The sequence below is a fragment of the Panthera tigris genome, chromosome C2 (assembly GCF_018350195.1).
Source record: "Panthera tigris isolate Pti1 chromosome C2, P.tigris_Pti1_mat1.1, whole genome shotgun sequence".
Taxonomy (NCBI): domain Eukaryota; kingdom Metazoa; phylum Chordata; class Mammalia; order Carnivora; family Felidae; genus Panthera; species Panthera tigris.
The window spans coordinates 106,281,084-106,301,212 of NC_056668.1; the positions used below are offsets into that span (position 1 = coordinate 106,281,084).

At 40.4% G+C, this 20,129-nt stretch overlaps 1 non-coding gene across 1 annotated transcript; it reads left to right on the plus strand.

Moving 5' to 3' along the window:
- The first annotated feature begins 12,034 nt into the window (after window positions 1-12,034).
- Window positions 12,035-12,142, plus strand: LOC122230787. Its single transcript, XR_006207871.1, has one exon. It is a non-coding gene; the product is annotated as a U6 spliceosomal RNA (small nuclear RNA).
- The last annotated feature ends 7,987 nt before the right edge of the window (window positions 12,143-20,129 follow it).

Consider the following 20,129-nt stretch of genomic DNA (forward strand, 5'->3'; position numbering starts at 1 on the left):
CTAATCTTTATTATTTCCTGTCTTCTGCTGGTTTTGGGTTTCATTTGCTATTCTTTTTCCAGCTCCTTAAGGTGTAAGGTTAGGTTGTGTATCTGAGATCTTCCTTCCTTTGGTAGGAAAGCCTGGATTGCTATATACTTCCCTCTTATGACCACCTTTGTTGTGTCCCAGAGGTTTTGGGTTGTGGTGGTTTTCATTGGCTTCCATGTACTTTTTTAATTTCTTCTTTAATTTCTTGGTTAGCCCATTCATTCTTTAGTAGAATGGTCTTTAGTCTCCAAGTATTTATCTTTCCACATTTTTTCTTGTGGTTGATTTCAACTTTTATAGTGTTGTGGTCTGAAAATATGCATGGTATGATCTCGATCTTTTGGTACTTGTTGAGGGCTGATTTGTGTCCCAGTATGTGACCTATTCTGGCGAATGTCCCATGTGCACTGGAGAAAAATGTGTATTCGGCTGGTTTAGGAAGAATGTTCTGAATATATCTGTTAAGTCCATCTGATCCAGTGTGTCATTCAAAACCATTGTTTCCTTGTTGATTTTCTGTTTAGATGATTTGTCCATTATTGTAAGTGGGGTGTTGGAGACCCATACTATTATGGTATTATTATCAATGAGTTTCTTTATGTTTGTGATTAATTGATTTATATATTTGGGTGCTTTCACATTTGGACCATAAATGTTTACAATTGTTAGGTCTTCTTGGTGGATAGATCCCTTAATTATGATATAATGCCCTTCTTCATCTCCTGTTCCCTCTTTATTTTAAAGTCTAGATTGTCTGATATAAGTATGGCTACTCTGGCTTTCTTTTGTTGGCCATTAACACGATAGGTGGTTCTCCATCTCCTTCCTTTCATCTGAAGGTGTCTTTAGGTCTAAAGTGGGTCTCTTGTAAACAGAATATAGATGTATCTTGTTTTCTTATTCATTCTATTACCCTTTGTTTTTTGATTAGAACATTTAGTCCGTTGACTTTTAGAGTGAGTAGTGAAAGAGATGAATTTATTGCCATTATGTTGCCTGTAGTCTTGGAGTTTCTGGTGGTGTTCTCTGGTCCTTTCTAGTCTTTGTTGCTTTGGTCTTTTTCCCCCCCATCTTTTCTCCCCTCAGAGAGTCCCCTTTAAAATTTCTTGCCGGGCTGGTTTAGTTGTCACGAACTCCTTTAATTTTTCTTTGTCTGGGAAACCTTTAATCTCTCCTATTTTGAATGACAGGATTTCTGGATAAAGAATTCTTGGCTGCATATTTTTCCAATTCAGCACATTGAATATATCCTGCCACTCCTTTCTGGCCTGCCAAGTTTCCATGGATAGGTCTGCTGCAAACCTGATCTGTCTCCCCTTGTAGGTTAAGGACTTTTTTCCCTTGCTGCTTTCATAATTCTTTACTTGCCTGAGTATTTTGTTAATTTGACTATGATATGCCTTGTTGATGGTCGGTGTTTGTTGCTCCAATAGGAATCCTCTGTGCTTCCTGGATTTTGATGTCTTTGTCTTTGCCTAGGTTAGGAAAGTTTTCCACTATGATTTGTTCACATAACCCTTCTACCCCTTCTTCTCTCTCTTCATCTTCTGGGACCCCTATGATTCTGATGTTGTTCCTTTTTTAATGAGTCACTGATTTCTCTAATTCTTAAATCAGGCTCTTTTGCCTTAGTCTCCCTCTTTTTTCTGCTTCATTATTCTCCATAAGTTTGTCCTCTATATTGCTGATTCACTGCTCTGCCGTAGCATCCATTTGAGATTGCAGCTCAGTTATAGCATTTTTTGTTTCATCCTGACTAGTTTTACATCTTTTATCTCTGCAAAGAGGGATTCTAATCTACTTTCAACCCCAGCTAGTGTTCTTATTATCACGATTCTAAATTCTGGTTCAGTCATCTTGCTTGTATCTGTGTTGATTAAGTCTCTGGCTGTCGTTTCTTCCTGCTCTTTCTTTTGTGGTGAATTCCTTCATTTCATCATTTTTAAGGAAGAAAAGGAATTAGTGAGGTAAAAAGAAATTAAAATTAAAAAGAATTAAAACTAAAAAATTAAAAACAACACACACACAGAAATCAAATAAATGATGCTAGATCCTAGGTGTGTTTTGGTCTGGGTGTTGAAAGGGGCTTGATAGATTAGAGAAAAAAAGAGGGAAAAAAAGAAAAAAAAAGGAAATCGTTTGAAAATTTGAAAAAATTAATACAATGAAATGGAATAAAATGAAATTATGGGAGTAAAATAGAATTTGAAAAATTTATAAGGAAGTAGATAAAGTAGAAAAAATTAAAGAAAGATATTTTTAATAAAAATTGAAAATAAAAATAAATTTTTTCTCTTTCTGTATTCAAGAAAAATAAATGAAATAAATAAGAGGGGGAAAAAAAAGAAAATTGAACAGATGAACCAGCAAACAGACTGAAATACAATTGGAATAACTTTGTTTTCTCCTAGAAGTCAGACTATGAAGCGCTTTAGAGTCCCTAAACTAGGCAGGCAGAGAGATTTGTGGTGTTCCTGAAGAGTGAAGTTGGCCCAGTTGGGCGGGGCTTAGTGTAATGGCTCCATTCTCCACTAGATGGCGCTGCTTAGCTTACTTGGGTGGATTGTTTTGGCGCTTGTAAGTGCGTATGCGCATGCCTGGGAGTGGTAAAAATGGCATCTCTCAGCTACCCAGTATCTAGTATCAGAACTCTGTTCTGGATCAGCAATCGTGCACCAGTACTTTGTCTCCGGCTTCTGTCAACTCCCTGGGTTTACACTCTCCGTGACCAAGCCCCAGGCAGCACCTCCCTCCTGAGTTTTACCTCAGATGCTGCTGTGTTTCCTGACACCTTGCTTCTGAGGGACTGTGGCTTTGACCTGTTGTGCCCCTCTGAGGGAGGGTCTCACCGAGCAATGGCCAGGTGCTGGCTGTACCCAGGAATGTTGGTGGGACCACGCTGCTGCCAATGCCCAGAGATTGCGGCTGGGTGCCAGCCCACAAGAAAAAGTTCACGTGATCGTGTAGCAGTAGCATTTCAGGGATTATGGAAAATCACAACACAAGTCTGGCACCAGGCTTTCCCCTTAATGACCTTGTTCCAGCACCAGTGAATGTGGTTGTTCTCCAGGGTCTGCTGGAACCGGGTGGCTACACAGCCTCTACCAGATGTCCTCCCAGCAGGGGAACTGCCTCTCCCCATCTGGCCTGAAGACCTCTGGACCTCACATCTGCTCCTAAGGATTTGTCCTTCTCACCAGAGCACCACCAGGTATCAAGCTGCTGAGTTTCAGACTCTGTACTCCCCCTGTTTATAGAGTCTTAATGGATTTTAAACCCTCTCCTTTCTCCTTTCTCCCTTTATAATTCAGTCCCTGTGGCTATTTCCACTTTTCCACTTTCTCTCCACTGCTTTTGGGCGGGGGGCTGCTTTTCCCGTACTACTCCCTCCACCCACCCACCCCACTCTCTATCCTCTCTCCACAAGCAAAAACAGCTCCCTGCCTTCTGCGGCTTCTTTCTCCCCCAGTTCACCTCTCTGCGCCTCGTACCTGTTGAGTTCTGTGGTTCAGGTTGTGCAGATTGTTGTATTAATCCTCAGATCAGTTTTCTAGGTGTGCAGGATGGTTTAGCATTGATCTGGCTGTATTTCATGGATGCAAGATGCAAAACAACTTCAATGCTGTTCCGCCATCTTGACCCCTCTTGGGGACGTCCACATATTTTATAATGAATTCTATTCCACTGCTATTCATTGAAATGCCTGCTACATGCTAGGTGCTTGGGGCTCAAAACTGAGTAGAGACCCTCTTCTCATGAAGGTTATTACTCACATGATAGCATTTAAACTGTGAATTGGTCAGATAAATTCCTGATATCCCCTAATATTGATTCAGAAATCTAATGGCCTTGGTCCAGTTCATGAACACCTCAGTTTTCTCATCTGTAAAGTTGAGGTCACTATGAGGAATAAGTGACAGCAAAGAGCACATATAAAAGGGACACCACTGGGAGGTGTCCCCATGCCTTCCTCACAACAGTACCCAGTGAGATTGGAGCTGATTGTGTAGATTTGTGCAGCTGTCCTCACCTTTGTAACAATTATAGACACCAGGGGGCGGTAGGAAATATGTCCCATCAGTGCCAAGGAGAGAAATGGGGCCACTTTCACTGATACAGAGCTAAAATCAAATTTTGCTTTTGTGCTGGTTCCTAGTAAACAAATGGAGAGGCACACAGATTAAACAGTTTTTAAAGAAATGGTAATCAGAGTAAATTTAAAAATAATTCGAGTCCGTTGGTTATTCAATAAATATATGTTGAGGGCTTCGAAGATAAAACCAGTACCTCCCCTATGGAGTGGTGTCAGGATTAAATGAGCTGAAACAGTACTGACAAATCAGTACACATTGGAACCATTTGTAGTTCTTATTTTGGGGAGGAGTGTTTTTCGAGTAGCCAGGAGAGAAAAAGCAGTACTGTTGATCACCGACCGAGATCTCTAAGAGTATTTGACTTGTCTTGCCAATCTCTCCCTCATCTAGAGGAACCAAAATTTTCTGATTTGTCATTTCTGTTCACTTTTCACCCAGACCAATTGAAATAAAAAGTAATAACATGGAATCTAAATGTGCCGCATCCAAAAATTCTCCAAGGACTCATTGTGATGAGTAAGAGAAATGTTATGTCTTATCAAAGTATGCCTTCTCCCATTGAAAATAACTCTAAGATGTTCTATTGGTTTTTAAATGAGAAAATGTCAATTACAAATAGAAGTATGAGAAAGAAGGATTACCAACCTTACATTTTTCTTCTGATTCTTTAACTTGTAGTACATGAATTGTGAGAGCACGCTTATATCCATATTCATGTAAAAATCTGGGGCGGTAAATAAGGATGGGGCACCCATGAATATAAAATCCAGGGCCACCATTATCCAACATTATAATGTGGTATAGGAAGATGACAGTCATTTACATGTTTAAATACATTAACACGAAATTTTAAAGCTTACAAATCTTCCACTTTATTTTTTTTTTTTTTCCATTTGAATGCTGTCGCAGAGACATTTGCCTTTGGCCACTGACTATATTTTTAATGATTACTCTCATTGTGGAGTATCTGTCAGCATCTGTGGATCATTCTTCGGCCTTCGTATAGAAAAGAATAAGATATCCCCTAACGGCAACATATCATGTTCAGCTACCTTGAGGCAAGAAAGTATTAAAGCCGGATGAAGACAAGAAATTAAAACGGGATGTAGATTTAAAAAAAGAAAGAATATCTGAAAACAGACTGGCCTCTTTTTCACTGTACACAAGTTGCAATATTAAGGCAGTTGCTGGATAAAATACAGGCTATTCATGCAATATTTAAGGCATGTTCATACTAAAAATTTAATCATTGTTTATTTGAAAATCACATTTAACTGGGTATCCTGAATTTTTATTTGCTGTATCTGTCAACCCTGCACATGAAGTCCTCCATGTACAACACAGAACCTTCACTCTTTTGAAGATAAATCCTGAGAAAGGTCTATCTCAATAGGCAGTTGGTTAGTCAGGTAGCAGCCCGTGAATTTTGCCAGGTCCCCACCTATCCGGCACCTCTGAAAGCCCGGAGAAAGTGTTTCATCCACTTTTCCATTTCTGTAGGCCATGCCAAGGTGGCTGCAAAGTGACAGTTGACAAATAAACACTCAGAGGACAAAACTTAATGAGCCAACTTGGTACCAGTTACACACAAAACTGATAGTAGACAGCAATGACACATGTCATTCACTTCTGGTCAAGGCTCTACGACTGTTCTCTAACTTCACTTTTTATGGCAAGCAGCAAATACATTTAAGATCTAAAGGAAACCCAGGGGCAATGCTAAAAAATTAATCTGCCTCCTCTCTGCCTTTTCTTTGACCATTTGTAGGGAAAGTCATATACACGTCTTAGGTACATGCTGTCCTTTCTTGGCCTCAAAATGAGGGAATTTATTAAGTTAGGTAATTAGAGACACTAGACATGTCACTAAAACATAAATAAGACCACAGTTTCAAAATTTCTGTCAGTGGTTAGACTTTAAACCAGCACCTTTCTTACAAAATAAAATCACTTTTAAACAAATGCCCATGTTCACTAGTGTAGATAGGGAAATGAGTGTAAAGATCTATTTGACTCTTATGTGGAATGGTTAAAAAAAAAAAAAAAAAAAAAAAAAAAAAGCTTGAGCTCTGAGATCCAAAAGACCTTAAGCTGTGACTTGTCCCCTGGGGGAAACCAGACAATTTCTTAACCTCTCAGAAACTCAGTTTCTGTGTCTATAAAGTAAGATTAAATGATGACAGTCACAAGCCAGCAGTAGAACTGGACATCACCCTCAGTGTCCTGGTTTCTGGCAAATCTTCCAGTAGGACAGAAACTACCTACCTAAGAGTTAACATTCCCAGCACACAGATCTGAGACCATGAACGTCAATTCTGAGTCATTCTCCCAGTGAGTGCTGGTGCATGGGATACCAATGCATTTTCAAAATGCACTTCCTTATGTTTCAGATTTCCAATGTATCTGATGACTGACTGTATTCTGTACTTTTCTATAATATTTTCTAAACAGATGACTTATCTAGACATGTGTAAAATTTTACAGCTTCCCTAGAAGCAGCTCTCACTTATAGAGATTATTCGTACAGTAGATATGGTTGGTGCCTGACTTCTAATTATAAATAAGACGGACAATTTGCATAACTATACTTCTCAGACTCTTCTGAGAAGCACTCCCTTGTCCACTAGAGCAGATAGCATAATTCACTATCTGACCAAAGGTGATTTAAATTTTGCCCTCATCAAAGAACATATTCAAAAGGAATTCAACATAGAATAGCAAAGAGATAAAGTACATATGCTTTATTGTCATTTTTTTTTTTTTTACTAAATAAAAAGGTTGGCACATCTTAATCAAGAAAAAAGCAGTCAGGGCAATATATCAACAACCTTGCTGTCATATTTCAAGATGTTTTAGAATGATGTTTCTCTAGAACCTTCAAAATATATAACTCAAATAGAACATTTGTTCAGTAGCAGGCCCAAGATAAATAGTTCGAATAAGAATACAGTATTTAAATTTTTAAAAATATGTAAGCATATTATGGGCAAGAGTATTCACTTATAAACTTGAAATCCAAGATTCTTAACTCATGGTAGAGTAGCAAATGGAAAACAGACAATGGAAACCAGTCCTATAAAGGTGCTCCAGTATTCCCAGGAACTGGACACACAGTCCTATAGGAGATGTCAAATCAATGACATCTCATTCATACAACTTTTCCTGTTCTCTGATGAAGAGATGTTGGCAGCAAGCAAGTTCACTTGAAATTGCACCATTAAAGCATGGGTAATTGATGGTGCTATCTCCTGAGAAAGTACAATTTTAATTTCAGAATGAAGTCTTGCAGCCTAGTTGGGAAGGTAGACAAGAGCTATGACAGAATGCTATGGGAGCACTCAGTGTGAGTACTTTACCTGCTCTGGGCCCAGGGAGTGAGATAGGGAGAGAGAGATGTGTAGTCAGGGTTATATGGTGCTTAGAAAAGGCTCTGCACATTCTGCCTCCAAACTGCACAACTTTAACAAGTTGAGTGTAACTGCAGAAATATTCTCTAAGCTTCTGCTATTTGCAAAACTCGGCTTAGCCTAGTGACTTAACTTATATACATAAGTTGAATTATAAATTAAATTTAATGAAGAATAGGCAATGGTTAAGCCTGTTAAAGAGACACAAATAAAATAATATGGGAGTGAGGAACAGTGATCATAGTTCAGAGTTCCGGAGATGAGGGAGCAGTGTAGAGAAAGGGCTCCATAAATCTGCATATGAGTCACCTTGAATCTTTGGTTTATCATTAATCCAAAGTAGGACAAGGCTCTATGAAGCCAGGCAGAGAATAACTACCGGGGAAGCAAAACTATTGGAGCTCACACAGGACTAGAAGACATTTGGTTTCTGCCTAGGCAAGGCAGAGACTTTGTTGAATACGAGGAACACTCAGTAGAGATCCCAGAAGGCCACACCTTGTAAGTAGGGGTAACTTGCCTTAGAGGAGGTCTCAGATTTGAAAGAATGATGATACAAAGTTTTGGTGAGGATATGGAATAACTGATTCTCATGCATAGCTGATGGGAGTAGGAGATGTTTCAAGCACTCAGGAAGAGGTTCGGTTGTTCTTTGGCTTTTTTTTTTTTTTTAAATAGAATTAAAACACATTTACCTCATGACCCAGCAATTCCACTGACAGGTATTTTCCCAAGAGTAATGAAAACATGCCCACACAAAGAGCTGTACAAAAATATTTATAGGAGCTTTTATTCATAATTTCCAAAATTTGGAAACAACCCAAATGTCTATCAACGGAGGACTGGATAAAAATTTGTGGCTTAGTTGTACAATGAAATCTACTCAGGACTAAAAAAAGAATGAGTTACTGATACACTAACAAAATAAGCAAATCTCAAAAATATACTGAGCAAAAAAAGCTGGCCCCAAAAAAGTAAAGACACACAGTATTTGCAAGAGGTTCTAAAATAGGGATACTAATCTATGGTGTGAGAAAACAGACTAGAAGTCACTGGTTGGGCATGCCAAGTGGTGATGTGACTGGAAAGGGGCACAAGGGAAACTTTTTGGGTGATGGACATGTTACATATCTTGATTGAGGTGGTAATTATATGGCTGTGTTATGTAAACACTCATGGACATATCCACTTAAATTGAGTGCATTTTATTGCATGGATATTATACCTCAATAAAAGATTTTTTAATTGAGGTGAAATTCACGTTATTAATTTTATATTAACTACCTTATTTTTTGCCCTTTAAAATACTTTATTTTTTATTAATTTTTTAAATTTTAATTCCAGTATAGTTAACAGTGTTATATTAGTTTCAGGTGTACAATATGGTGATACAGCAATTCTATACATCATTACTCAGTGCTCATCATAAGTGTAATATTAACCCCCCACACCTATTTCTCCATCCCCCCATCTCCCCACCTCCCATCTGATATGCTCTATTTTATGTATTAACTATCTATGTATTAACTATCTTAATGTGTAAAACCCAGTGGCTTCCAACACATTCAGTGTTAGACAACCACCACCTCCATCTAGTTCCAAAACATTTTCATCACCCCAGAAGAAATCTTCATGCCCATTAAATAGTTACTCCACATTGCTCCCTCATCCTGGCCCCTGGCAACCACCAATCTGCTTTCTGTCCCTGTGGATTTACCTATTATGGATATTTCAAAGCAATGAAATCATACAATATGTGACCTTTTGTGTTTGGCTTCTTTCACTTAGCATATGTTCTCAAGGTTCATCTATACTGTAGCATGTTTCAGTACTTCAGTCCTTTTTACAGCTGGTTAATATTCCATTGTAGGCATATACCACACCTGGTTTATCCATTCATCTGTTGATGGATATTTTGGTTGTTTCCACCTTTGGGCTATCGTAAATAGTGCTACTATGAACATGCACGTGTTTGAACATATGGGGTTTCAATTATTTGAGGTTTATAAAGAAGTGGGATTTCTGGGTTATGTGGTAATTCCATGTTTAACTTTCTGAGGAAACAACAAGCTGTTTTCCAAAGCAGGTTGGGCCATTTTACATTGCTACCCACAATGTGTGAGGGTTCCAATTTTTCTGTATCCTCTCTAATACTTATTTTCCTTATAACTATCCTAGTAGGTGTGGAATGGTATCTCATTATGGTTTTTAACTGTAGTTCTTTAACGACGAATTATGTCAAGTGTCTTTCAATATGCTTGTTTTCATATCCATATCTGCTTTGGAGAAATGTCTATTCAAATCACTTGCCATTTTTTAATTGGATTATTGGTCTTTTTGCTATTGAGTTGGAAGGATTCTTTTTTTTTTTTTTTTTTTAGAGAGAGACAGAGTGTGAGTGGGGGAGGGGCAGAGAGAGAGGGAGACACAGCATCTGAAGCAGTCTCCAGGCTCTGAGCTATCAGCACAGAGCCCCACGTGGGGCTTGAACTCACAAACTGTGAGATCATGACCTGAGCCGAAGTCAGATGCTTAACTGACTGAGCCACCTAGGCTCCCTTTGAGTTGGAAGCATTCTAATATCTTCTGGATACTAGACACTTACCAGGTAGTATATGATTTGAAAATAATTTCTCCCATTCTATGAGTTATCTTTTACTTTTTTACAGTGTCCCTTGATGCACAAAGTTTTTAATTTTGATGAAATCCAATTTATTTTTCGTTTCGTTGCTCATGCTTTTGGTGTCATATCTACAAATCCATTGCCAAATCAAAGGTCATAAAGATTTAACTTTATACTTTCTTACAAGAGTTTTACAGTTTTTGCTCTCGTACATAGGTTATTGATCCATTTTGAGTTAATTTTCATATATGGGTGAGGTAAGGGTCCAACTTCACCTTTTGCTTGTAGATATCCAGTTGTCCCAGAACCACTGGTTGAAAACATGCTTTCCCCATTACATGACCTTGGCACCCTTGTCAAAAATCAATTGCCCATAAATGTATGGGTTTACTTATGGCTTCTCAATTCTATTCCATTATTCTATATGTCTATCCTTATGCCAGTACCACACTGTTTTGATTACTGTGGTTTTGTTGTAAATTTTGAAATTAGGAAGTGTGAGTACTCTAACTTTATCCTCCTTTTTCAATATTGTTTTGGCTATTCAAGGTCCCTTGCAAGTCCATATGAATTTGAGTATCATCTTTTCCATTTTTGCACAAAAGGCTGTTGGAATTTCAATAGGGATTTCATTGACTGTGTAGATTTCTTTGGGGGGTAGTATGCCATCTGAACAATATTAGATCCTCCAATCTGTGAAAGTAGATGTTTTTCCATTTATTTAGGTATTCTTTAAATATATCTAACAGTGTTTCATGGTGTTCCGTGTACAAGCCTTTCACATCCTTGGTTAAATTTATTCCTAGGGGTTTTATTCTCTAGATGTTTTGTAAATGCAATTGTTTTCTTAGTTTCCTTTTTGGATAGTACATTGCTGGTGTCTAAGAAACACAACTGATTTTTGTGTATTAAACCTGTCCCCTGCAACTTTGCCGAATTCATTTATTAGCTCTTCTGGGGTTTTTTGTTGTTGTTGTTGTTGTTATATTTTGTTTTGTTTTGGGGCCCTTTGAGATTATCTATATTTAGTACTATGTCATCTGTGAATAGAGATAGTTTTACTTCTTCTTTTCCAATGTGGCTTTCTTTTATCCATTTGTTTCATCTAATTGCACTGGCTAGAACTTCCAGTACAGTAACAAATACTAGTGGCAAAAGCAGGCACCATTGTGTTGTTCCTTATTTTAGGGAGAAAGCTTATAGTCTTTCACCACTGAGTGAAATGTTAGCTGTGAATTGATGTTAGCTGTGGGTTTCCCATAAGTGCCCTTTATCATGTTGAGGAGGTTCCTTCAATTTCTAGTTTTCTGAGTATTTTTATCATGAAAGGGTGTTGGGTTTTGTCAAACATGTTTTCTGTGTCAATTAAGATGATGTGCTTTTTCTTTCATTCCATTAATGTGATGTTTTACATTGATTTTCTTATGTTGACCCACTCTTGCATTCGTGACGTAAATCCCACTTGGTCATGGTGTATAATCCTTTTAAGGTACTATTGGATTCAGTTGACTAGAGTTGTATTGGTGATTCTTACACCTTTGTTCATAAAAGCTATTACCTGTAGTTTTCTTGTGGAGACTTTATCTGATCTTGGTTTCAGAGTAAGGTGTATTGGCCTCATGGAATGAATTTGGAAGTGTTCTCTCCTCTTCAATTTTTTAGAAATGTTTGAGTAAGATTGGTGTTAATTCTTCTTTTTTAAATTTTTATTTATTTTGGGGGACAGAGAGCACACACACTTGCACGCGGGGGAGAGGAGCAGAGGGACAGACAGAGAGAATCTTAAATAGGCTCCACACTCAGCACAGAGACTGATGCAGGGCTCAATCTCATGGCCACGAGATCATGACCTGAGCCAAAATCAAGAATAGGACACTTGGGTGCTCGCTTCAGCAGCACATATACTAAAAATTGGAACGATACAGAGAAGATTAGCATGGCCCCTGCGCAAGGATGACACGCAAATTTGTGAAGTGTTCCATATTTAAAAAAAAAAAAAAAAAAAAAAGAATAGGACACTTGGGGCGCCTGGGTGGCGTAGTCGGTTAAGCGTCGGACTTCAGCCAGGTCACGATCTCGCGGTCCGTGAGTTCGAGCCCCGCGTCAGGCTCTGGGCTGATGGCTCGGAGCCTGGAGCCTGTTTCCGATTCTGTGTCTCCCTCTCTCTCTGCCCCTCCCCTGTTCATGCTCTGTCTCTCTCTGTCCCAAAAATAAATAAAAAACGTTGAAAAAAAAATTTAAAAAAAAGAATAGGACACTTAACCAACTAAGCCACCCAGGCACCCCAATGTTAATTCTTTTTTAAATGTTTGGTAGAATTTACCAGCGAAGCCATCTGGCCCTAGACTTTTCTTTGTTGGGAGGTTTGATTATTGAGTCAATCTCTTGTTATAGATCTGTTCAGATTTTATTTTTTTCTGAGTCAGTTTTGGGTATTTACGTGTTTCTAGGAATTCGTTCATCTCGTCTAGGCTATCTAATTTGTTGGCCTACAATTGTTCATAGTATTTTCTTTTAATCCATTTTGTTTTCTGTAAAGCTATTGATAACAACCTCCCTTCATTTCTGATTTTAGTTATTTGCACCTTTTTTTTTCCTCAGTAAATCTAACTAAAGTTTTGTCAATTTTGTTGATCTTTCCAAAGAACCAACTTTGGGTTCGCTGCTTCCCTCTGTTGTTTTTCTTCTCTAATACAATACATATATTTTTTAATGGTATAAAGGGTATCGATGACAGATAAATCAATTTTAATTAAGGACTCTTGGGAGGCTTTCTTTGAAGGGTTAGAATAGAATTTGGCATTAAATTCCTAAAAAGCAAACTTATTTCACAGCTCTCTCTCAAACTGAGAAAAAGACCTGGAAACAATTTTCCCCTTTTGAAGAAATGCTGGTTTAGGGAAGGTGATGCATTTGGCAAACCTTATGTGTTTATTTGACATCTTATTTAGTGGCTTTTTGGTAGTGGTTAGCTATTAAAATGCTAATACTAAAAAAAAAATCATACAAGCAGTTTATCTTACGGTTTACTACTTCTTTCAACTTCCTGATCCTCAACAACGTGGATCATGATTGTTATTTTGAAATCTGAAATGATACAGAGGTCTATCTTGTTCATCAAAGTGCTACATGCTTACTTAGATCCTGAAGGATGTATTTTGGAAATGAGTATGATCAAAAGAAGTGTCATTCAAAAAAAAAAAAAAAAGAGAGAAAGAGAGGGAGAGAGCTTAAAGGTAAAGAATACCCATGTTTCTACAATGAAATGAGAGTGGGAAAAATAATTCATGCATAAGTATATGGGAAACTTCTCTTGGAATTTGGAGATTAAAACCTTTTCTTAGGGCCATTCCCTAAGAAATGCTACTTCTTTTAACATACACATTAAAGCAAAGAAGAATGTAGAGCCAGTAGAAAAAAATTTTTTTAGAAAAGGTTTACACCCTGTTTCATCATTGTATTTCTCATTAAATTTACTCTCCCACATACAAAATACAACAATAAGCCACTAATCACCTTAGAGATACCAACTTTATTAGTATAAAAACTCAGATCCCATCTATAAAATCCCTTAGGATTTCATTTGAAGCCAATCATCAACAGCTATGTTTTCTTTTGAGATCACATTTAGCTTTGAGATACACACACACCCCACTTTCCATTTACTGCTTCTCACTCATCTTCTATCGTAAAAACAAAACTATTAGAAAATGAGAGTCTTTGGTTTAATCTTTTGCAAACTATTCTGATTTATTCTCTAAAAAGGTATAAAAGGAGAAAGCTCACATGCCTCACATAACCACACATCACTATCGGTTTATCACAGTCAGTAAGTGTTAGTCCAATGTGACAAATACCACCCAATATGCCATTAGTAGGCTCTTACTAATATTTCAAATGTGTGGCTCTAACATCATTCTCTTGTGCTTAGAAATAAATCCAAGATGGAAATTATACATCAAAGAATATACCTGTATTTAGGTCAGTCTAGTGTTCTATTGACCAACACTCAGCTATAAACTAAGCCATTGTCAGGTAGAATGACCTAGATTTTGTTGTTGTTATTGATACTTTATGCAATTTATAATAAAAAACTGCTGGCAGTTCAAGTGTGAACAGATTTCTGTAAAGATCCTCTCCCTCCACAGGGTGTGGAGCTGTGACATCAGTCTTTTCCCAGAGATTCTAAATAAAACCCAATCTTGGCAGATTGAAATCATTATACGCATGATCAAAGCTATTCAGACATCTAAAAATTAAATATTATACACTGGACATTCTGTACTGATCCTTTGCCTGCTTGAAGAACACACTTTCACATTTTCCTCAGACCACATAAGAACAGTGAACTAGTCTGTTGAATGAAAGACACAATCAGAAGTTTCAGGTAAAGAGTCTCCAAAGCAAATATTTCACACTCTGTTCTTCATCCACGTGTCATCCATGCTAGTCAAATACTTTATAGCACACTGTGCCCCCTTTTCTCTCACAGTGTCTGAAATTAATTCTAGGGTACAGGCTTGAGAATTGGTGGTGTCTGATCCCCAGGTACAAAGTGCCAAGCAAACAGTTGTCACCGCCAGACAACGCGGGATAGGCATCGTAACATTTCTCTTCCAGCAGTTAGAGATGCTGCGTCTAGAGGCACAGACTAGCATGAAGAACTCATCCAGACAGATTCCATTCTTTTCTTGTGCCTAGGGGGCTTGGTACGTGCCTCACAACCACCATTCGATGTTCTGGGCTAGTGATTTAGGTTCTTGAAAGGGATATAAAGACACAACATGTGTCTGAGAGGGCTGTCAGCTGGCTTGTTGCTACAAGGCCTTATCTGAAGTCAGACAAGTGGGGGGGCGCCTGGGTGGCTCAGTTGGTTGAGTACCCAACTTTGGCTCAAGTCATGATCTCACGGTTGGTGGGTTCGAGCCCTTCGTTGGGCTCTGTGCTGACAGCTGGGAGCCTGGAGCCTGCTTCAGATTCTGGGGCTCCCTCTCTCTGCCCCTCCCCCACTCGTGTGTGCACACTCTGTCTCTCTCTCTCTCTCAAAAAATAAATAAACATAAAAAAAAAAGTCAGACAAGTGGGATGGCTGCCCTGGAGCCCACCTTGGGTGCTAGAGCATCAGGATCTGGAGCAAAATATGTCCCTCCCCAACCACCACCCACAACCTAGAAACCCTGGATCTAGTAGCACCAGAAATCCCAGGCCATATCACCAAGGTATAGGGGCCAGCTCTCACCCTCATCCTTCCTGAACCTCTTCTACCCCCTTCCATTTCTTATCCATCTCCTAAGCTCTATTTTGAGGGCAAAATACCAGAGAGCTGTGGTCAAATGCAGCCTGTAGGAGGATAATTTGGGGGGCTTTAGTTGTAAAAATTGTTTAAAGTTGTTGCCAACATTTAAAACCAAAGAGATTTAGGGACGTCTGGGTGACTCAGTTGGTTAAGCATCCGACTTTGGCTCAGGTCATGATCTCGTGGTTCGGGAGTTCGAGCCCCACGAAGCGCTCTGTGCCTCCCTCTCACTATGTCCCTCCCCTACTTGCACTCTGTCTCTCTCTCAAAAATAAATAAACGTTACAATTTTTTTTAAAAGAACAACAAAAAAACCTAAAGAGATTTCAAATAACAATAGAGACTTTGGGCTTCTTTTGGAAATGAGCTTTCTCCATGACAGTGGACTGAGTTGAGGAACAGCTTCACCTTCTAAGACAGGACAAGCACCCTACGTACCTGCTGACATTTGAGTTCGCAACTCTGGCTCTCTACTTCCCAGAAACTTTTAAAACACGCTCACAGAGTCTACAGCGCGAATGCTGAGGGATCTGTAAGGAAGGTATTACTTTCGGAATGGGAGGCATGGTTTTGTGTGTGTCTTAGTAAAACTGGCCCAATATGACTCTCTGGTCTCTTGTTCATCTTGTTTACTCACTTAAAAAAATCTCTCTGAGGGTGCCTGGGTGGCTTAGTGGGTTAGGCATCCATCTCTTGGTTTCAGCTCAGTCATGATCTCATGGTTTGTGAGTTTGAGCCCTGCATTCTGCATCGGACTCTGTGCTGACATTGCAGAGTCTCTCTGGGATTCTCTATCTCTCAAAGTAAATAAAAAACTTAAAAAAAAAACCTCTCTGTTACTTTCTTGAGTAGCATTTGTGAAATTGTTGCGCCTCACTTCATTAAAGCCATTTGTTAAATGGCTGCAGATACCTTTCCTGCTCTAACTTCTCTCATGTCCCTAGATGCCTTAATACTATTACCTGTGAGACAATCATGCTTGGTTGAATGAGCAACAATTAGCATCACTTGAGAGCTTGTTAGATATGCAGAATCTCAGGCTCCAGCCCAGACCTACAGAATCAGAAACTGTCAGAAACGGTATCTTAACAAAATCTCCGGATGACTTCTATGCGCATTAAGGTGTGAGAAGCACTGCCATAGCTCACATACTTGTCAATCAGGCACTTGATTTTCTCTGTTCAGGGTGTTAGCTGAGCACTTTTTATGTGCCAGGTACTGTTAGAGCTTTTGATATTCTTTAACCTTCGCAAAAGTAAGAATTATTATTATTAATTATCTCTGCTCAAACTGAAGCTCAGAGAGTGTGAGTGCTTTTCCTAAGAAAGACAAGTCAAGAAAGGATCATGGCATCTCTCTAGGAGGACTTTACCCCTCAATTCTAGAGCTGAGGCTCTCAAGTGAGTTTCAGAGGCAGGGCCTGAAAGCTATGGTAATCTCTCTGAAGAACGCCTTGAAATATAAGACATATAATTTTATCATATGAATAAGAAGTACCTTTACTAGCAGGATATAGGTCTAAATTATGTGTTTGTAATATAAAACTCACAAGCTAGAGCATGGGGGGAAAAGCAAACTGTCACACTTTGCAGTTAGCTGCTTCTGAATTTTGCCATTAATATTCATCGGCTCCCAGATCACTCACTTTGCCTTCTGCTCACACTCACGAGCCAACAAGCTGTAACAGGCACCAAAGCTTTAGAAAATACATATGAGGAAATACTTAAAGATAAGACAATTTTGCTAATTTCCCCTCCCCCCGCACCCCTGTGATTTGGTTGAAAACCATGCCCAGCCCATTGGGGCAGTCAGGTATTGCTGGGTGTAGCTCTTTGTGTTTTGAGGGGGGAGAAGTTTGAGAAGCATTGGCTGAGAAACTACTTAGGCAGTTTATGATGCAGAAAACCAGCCACGCAGCCTCTTTGGTACTGGAAAGTCTTGCTCCCAAATAGGCCCGTGGGAAATCACGGATTTTCTGTACACCCCATCCCCTGAAAATCCCCACAGCCATCCATAGACCATTAATGGCAGCCAGGTGAGACAGCACCCCTCTCAACACCTACAGATTTTAAGGCCAGGAGTGAGATCTAAACTATAACATCCCCTGCTCCTTCTCCATCTTCGATCTTTCCCCATATTTCCATGCATTCAACGAGGGCTTATTGAATAAGACAACAATGCAAGTTGATAATACAATATTACCATTTATTGGGCACCTACAAAGTGCCAGACACTGTAGGATACCTTCAGAAGCCATCTTCTTCAGTTCTCACAAAAATGGAAAACTCAGGCTTGCAGAGGTTAAGTGACTTGCCCTTGGTCATAGAGCTAGTAAAGGATGGGGGTGGGGGTGAGCTCAAACTTCAATTCTTTTTGAAAGAAAAAAATTTTTAGTGTTTATTTATTTTTGAGAGATAGACAGAGAAAGACAGAGCATGAGCAGGGGAGGGGCAGAGTGAGAGGGAGACACAGAATCCAAAGCAGGCTCCAGGCTCCCAGCTGTCAGCACAGAGCCCGACGCGGGGCTCGAACTCACAAACCGTGAGATCGTGACCCGAGCCAAAGTCGGATGCTTAAGGGAATGAGCCACCCAGGCGCCCCTCAAACTTCGATTCTTGCCAGCCCTGCTAGGCCACACTGCCTCCTTGAGGCCAGAAAACTAGATGTAGGCTTCTCTGGCAAACAGCCTTTCTTCCCACTTCACCAAGTGATCTGTCCACAAAGACGATAGGACTCCTGGAGTCCTACTGAGCTCAGGATTTTTTCGGGTTTCTACAGCACAGTTCTCATAGTTTATTCCCTGTGGACCTGCATGTGGGGCCCAGGAATCTGAATTTTCCACAACCCCCCCCCCCCCCCCCCCACTCAGGTGTTCTCAGATGCTCATGAGACTGAATGGACTGGGGCTTATTCTACACAAAGCTGCTCTTGGGTTTCCCATCCAAATAACCAAATTACCCAGGCAAAATCCAGAGTGGCCTGGGGCCAGTTTACCAATCTCACAGAAATGTACGGTGTTTGGGGCCAAATCTCAGACAAAGGGGCACAGCATGCACACAGGTGGCTGCACCACGCGGCCCCAGCAGAAGTCCCCCAGGAGCTGGGAGGAAAAGCTGTTCTGCCTTGGTCCGAGGGGCAGGTGGCCACATGCCCTGTCCTGTGGGTGCCCAGGAAGTTGCACCCTGGTCCAGTAAGGTGCAGGTCTGCTGGCTCCATTTGCATAAGGTCCTGCCACCCCGAACACTGCCCTCCTTGCAGGCCAAGTTTAGATTTTTTTAGGCCTGGGACATCCAGGTGCCCCCTCCAGACCTCTGGTGTGTGCCCCATTTTCTTTCAAGCCCATTTTAAGTGAGTGGAATCTGAGCAATGGCTGCCTGTGTGCAGAGAGGATTTAAGGGGTCTTGTCCAGCCTTTTGTTTGTTTGTTTGTTTTTTCCTCCCGTGCTAGCTCCTGGAACCCACCCAGAAAACCCAGTAAGCCTTCGCAGCCCCGCCGTGATCCCGGTTGTATCTGTGATCCCAGCCCAAGATCCTGGTCTGCTGCTCCACAGCTGGACATTGCGGCCGCTGGCTCCCTCACACCCACCGGTGCTGGGGGAAGATGCCCCTGTGCCCACTGATCAAGTGGCCCCGAAGAGGGTTAGGGGGAGTACAGGCTGGTGTGATGCCTGGCCTGAACAGTGACTCCTGTAGGTGGCCAGACAACAACCCTGGCGGATAACCAAACTCCTTGCCATTGCTAGTGTTTAAGGAGCTGCATGTTGGGGTGCGCTCCATGCTCACACCAAGTACAGGCACATGCACTTCCACAGGGGTGCACACGTGCATAGTCGCATGTCCACTGAACTTATGCACAGTAAGGACACTCAAACATACAAACTCAGTCACTCAGCACAAGCCGGATATACATATACAGCTGTGCACTTACACATTCTTTCATGCACATGTTAGCACACACAGGCACTCTCTTATACACACACCGCATCCACACACACATACATGGCAAACACACACATATGCTCGTGCTTAACACATACGTGCACAGCAACACGCTTTTTACTACATACATTAAAAAGCTAGGCTTTCTGTGGGGTAGGCTGAATAATGCCTCTCCCTACCCACCAAGGCATCCAGGTTCCTGGAACCTGTGAATACTACCTTTAAAACAAATGTTTGTTTACTTATTTTGAGAGGCAGGACGGGGAGAGAGAGAAGGAGAGAGAATCCCAAGCAGGCACCATGCTGACAGCACAAGCCGGATTCGCAGCTGGATCCCACAGACTGTGACATCATTACTTGAGCCGCCTAGATCAAGAGTCTGATGCTTAATCAACTGAGCCACCCAGGTGCCCCTTGAATGTTAACTTTTATGGCAAAAAAAAAAAAAAAAAGGATTGTGCAGGTGTCATTAAATTAATGCTTTTGAGATGGGGAGATTATCCTGGGTTATCAAGTGAGTCCTAAATGTAATCACCTGTATTCTTAGAGGAGGGAAGCAGAGGGAGATTGAATTTAGAAGAGAAGGCAATGTGAGCAGGAGGCAAAGTTGGAGTGATGAGGTCAGATTCAAGGAGTGCTAGCAGCCACCAGAAGCTGAAGAGGCAAGGGAGCAACAGAGCTTGGGGTGGGAGTGCTCCCATGCCAACATTTAGATTTCAGCTCAGTGAAACTGATTTCTGA